Below are 3,974 nucleotides of genomic sequence, written 5' to 3' on the forward strand. Positions count from 1 at the left end.
TTACAAATGTCTTGCCTCAGGCTCTGAATAGGTGGGAGATTCTCCGAGTGTAACTCATTCCAAGCTTTGATATTAACTAGCTGTGTGAGCTTGGGGTCAAATATACAAATCCAACTTCATATTTCAGAGCTGTTAGGGGAAAGAGATTGGACATTTTAAAATACTGTAAAATAAAAGTAACATTATACTTTAAATTTAATAGGAGAATTATCTTAACTTGCTACATATCTGCATTTTATAGTAAATTTAACCAACAAACACTGAGTTGCAAAAAGCAACAAGTGGGCTCTCTGTGGTTAACAACATTTTGAAGAAATACAGTTATACTTCCATAGAGAAGTTTATATTCTAGTTTAGTTACTGAGGTGGTACCAAAACAGAATACGTTTTAAACATAGAACTCGCTGGTCAAACTTAACATGTACATTCGAAATGAGGTTAAATTGAATTACATGGCATGATGAATATAGTCGATGACAAATTCTAGGGTGAATTATAATCTCCTAAAAAGGCACAGATTAGTAAGAAGTGGTGAGAGCGCACAGGCAGGGGCCAATCACACATTTGTTTGGTAAAGAGCCTTGGAACAGAGACTGCAGCTCAGGCCCAAGCCCTGGTGGGAGCTCAGAGAGCACAGAGGGCTGCAGCTCAGCCTCTGGGGAAGTGGGAACCTTCTCTGCAATGGCCTGGCAGAGCCCACGCTGCTTCTGATTAAATCCTTCTACTCCAAAGAGCACACAAGGCAGCCAATTCAGGCAGTATAGGAAAGTCGTTACCTATAAAGGGAGTCCAAATAGGAATGAAATGCCATCAAGTTTCACGGAGGGCACCCGCTATAAGCAGGCAGTTCGTGACCTTCATTCAGCAAGTATTCGCAGTAACCCCACACAGCACACATCACGCTGCGCACTGTGCAGCAGGAAGTGGGGTCCTAGACACGCACGACGGTCAGTCTCACTCGGTTCATAAGGAGCAGAGCCAGAATTTCACTCAGGTTTGGTGACAACACCGCACCTCCTCTCCTCTCGCTCGGCCATTTGCGGCTGATCAGATGGGCCGAGTGTGCTGCATGTTAGAACAATGGAAGAGGAGATAGGGAAGGATGAGATGTGATTACGAAATTTTAGAGAAAATGGAAATCCTGAGAAATTGAGTGAAGTCTGATCTATTCAATCTAAAAGTTTTCATGATAAATCTGGGAGTTTACTAGAAATGGGCTAAGAATATAACAAAGAGAATCAATACACCATCAAACTAAACACCTGTAGCTCTGCATGATAAAAGAGGGATTCCATCAAAAACCCGGTGGTCTCCCAGAAGGAGTGAATCTGGGGCTGGGGGACAGGTGAACGAGAGATGCTGAAGAAACCCCCCTGCGCAGGTCCCAGAGCCACTTGGTTGGGCACGTGGACCTTGACACATCTGTCCACTGTGTGGCCACGGGCGAGTCCCCACCCACTTTGTGAGTTGCAGTGCCCACTGGCACTGATGTGACTGCTGGGGCCGCCAGTAGCAACATGAAAGGTTTCTGCTCCCCAGCACTGACGGTGTGCACATTAACCGTCAGAAAGAAACTTTACCTGCTGAAGATATAGCTTTCAATCCAAAAGATGCCCAGGTGTGGCAAGATCTCACTTACTGAAGTTTACGAAAAGCCCTAATAAGATCCCTCCTGAGGCCATTTATTGCCTGCGCCACCCTGCAGTTTCGCATTGGTGCCTTTCTCATTATCAGGGGCTGCCTCCTGCTTGGCCTGACTACATCAGTAAAGTAGGCTTCTAAGGGGCCTTTGCCTTTCTGATTGGCATCCTGGTGTTGCTGCCCNCACCCGCTATAAGCAGGCAGTTCGTGACTTTCATTCAGCAAGTATTCGCAGTAACCCCACACAGCGCACATCACGCTGCGCACTGTGCAGCAGGAAGTGGGGTCCTAGACACGCACGACGGTCAGTCTCACTCGGTTCATAAGGAGCAGAGCCAGGATTTCACTCGGGTTTGTTGCCAACACCGCATCTCCTCTCCTCTCGCTCGGCCATTTGCGGCTGATCAGATGGGCCGAGTGTGCTGCATGTTAGAACAATGGAAGAGGAGATAGGGAAGGATGAGACGTGGTTACGAAATTTTAGAGAAAATGGAAATCCTGAGAAATTGAGTGAAGTCTGATCTATTCAATCTAAAAGTTTTCATGATAAATCTGGTAGTTTACTAGAAATGGGCTAAGAATATAACAAAGAGAATCAATATACCATCAAACTAAATACCTGTAGCTCTGCATGATAAAAGAGGGATTCCATCAAAGATGAGGTGGTCTCCCAGAAGAAGTGAATCTGGGGCTGGGGGACAGGTAAACAAGAGATGCTGAAAAAACACTCCACACTAGAGCCACTTGGTTGGGCGCGTGGACCTTGACACATCTGTCCACTGTGTGGCCACGGGCGAGTCCCCACCCACTTTGTGAGGTGCAGTGCCCACTGGCACTGATGTGACTGCTGGGGCCGCCAGTAGCAACATGAAAGGTTTCTGCTCCCCAGCACTGACGGTGTGCACATTAACCGTCAGAAAGAAACTTTACCTGCTGAAGATATAGCTTTCAATCCAAAAGATGCCCAGGTGTGGCAAGATCTCACTTACTGAAGTTTACGAAAAGCCCTAATAAGATCCCTCCTGAGGCCATTTATTGCCTGCGCCACCCTGCAGTTTCGCATTGGTGCCTTTCTCATTATCAGGGGCTGCCTCCTGCTTGGCCTGACTACATCAGTAAAGTAGGCTTCTAAGGGGCCTTTGCCTTTCTGATTGGCATCCTGGTGTTGCTGCCCCAGTTTTAGCGCCTGCTCATGGCCTGCAGAGCCGGTCGAGGCAGCCAATGCTGCTCCTTCTGCGGACTGTGATGACTAGTCGCCGCCGCAGCTGCCGCCACCAGAGGCAAGAGGCACAGATGGGCGTGAGCCGCACTTTGGGCGTTTGGCAGGAGCTGTGGAAATCTAGGCAGCTACTAGCAAAACTATGGCCAGATATTATAAATCTCTACCCAGAGCGTTAATTGGGTTTATAATTAGACAAACAAGAAGCTAGGACGTGCTCTATGTCTATTTTCCTGGCCCTAGCTGAAACAATTTTCTTCCACCTGAATATGAATAGTGGAAGCCTAGCAACATCAATCGTGTGGGGCAGTGAACAGTTACATTGTAGAACAAAATGCTGTCTCTGCCATTCTACTCAGAACTGAACATTTCTGTTAAATAGTCCTCATTGATAATCTCATTTTGTGGCAAAAGGAAAAATGCACTACATCTAATTTTGTGCTATTAAGTAATTTATTTAGAAAAATTTGGAGTATCTTATCCCCGACTCCCTGTGTAATACTGCAGACTGGGTTCCCTTTCCTGCACTTCCTCTGATCACTGGTTTCCTCCGTTCCCTTTTCATTTCCAGAGTGTTGATCTCTTTCCAATATGTTAAACAATTTGATTATTTACACGATTTAATGTCGAGGGTCTGCCTTTCGCCACTGTTGGGTTAGCTCTAGGAAAATAGGAATTTTTTTAAGTGGGAGAAATACTATCACTCAACGTCTACTGTAAGGTTGGCAGCCCCTAGAGCCCCCTATTTAAAGTGGCGTGTTGTGGACGTGTTCCCACTCCCAAAGGAACGAGGGGCAGACACATTTCCATGTGCAAGGAAAAGAGGGATGTTTCATCTGTCTTGTGCAGTGTTTAGAAAGGTGCACAGAATGTAGCAAGAACAGGATAAATTTGTGGATGAAGGAATAAATAAGTAAATTATTGCCTAACTTGAAGGGAAACGTGAAAGCTTAAGAATAATTTAAACCTGTGCATTTTTGAAATTTCTAGTCAAGTCTCACTGCTAAGTTAAAAAACCAAAAAAAAACCCTTTTATCTAAAAAAAGTTTTAGGCAAGTTTATTTTAAAAATATAATCTCAGTCAGTCTCAAGGGGTCATATATTATGTGATTAC

General features: G+C 45.3%; 1 non-coding gene across 1 annotated transcript; it reads right to left on the reverse strand.

Moving 5' to 3' along the window:
- Window positions 1–3,541: 3,541 nt before the first annotated feature.
- LOC119000387 (small nucleolar RNA U109) lies at window positions 3,542–3,676 on the reverse strand. Its single transcript, XR_005069316.1, has one exon. It is a non-coding gene; the product is annotated as a small nucleolar RNA U109 (small nucleolar RNA).
- Between the last annotated feature and the right edge of the window lie 298 nt (window positions 3,677–3,974).

The sequence above is a fragment of the Sturnira hondurensis genome, unplaced genomic scaffold, assembly GCF_014824575.4.
Source record: "Sturnira hondurensis isolate 20B ecotype Veracruz unplaced genomic scaffold, ASM1482457v3 Scaffold0015596, whole genome shotgun sequence".
NCBI lineage: Eukaryota > Metazoa > Chordata > Mammalia > Chiroptera > Phyllostomidae > Sturnira > Sturnira hondurensis.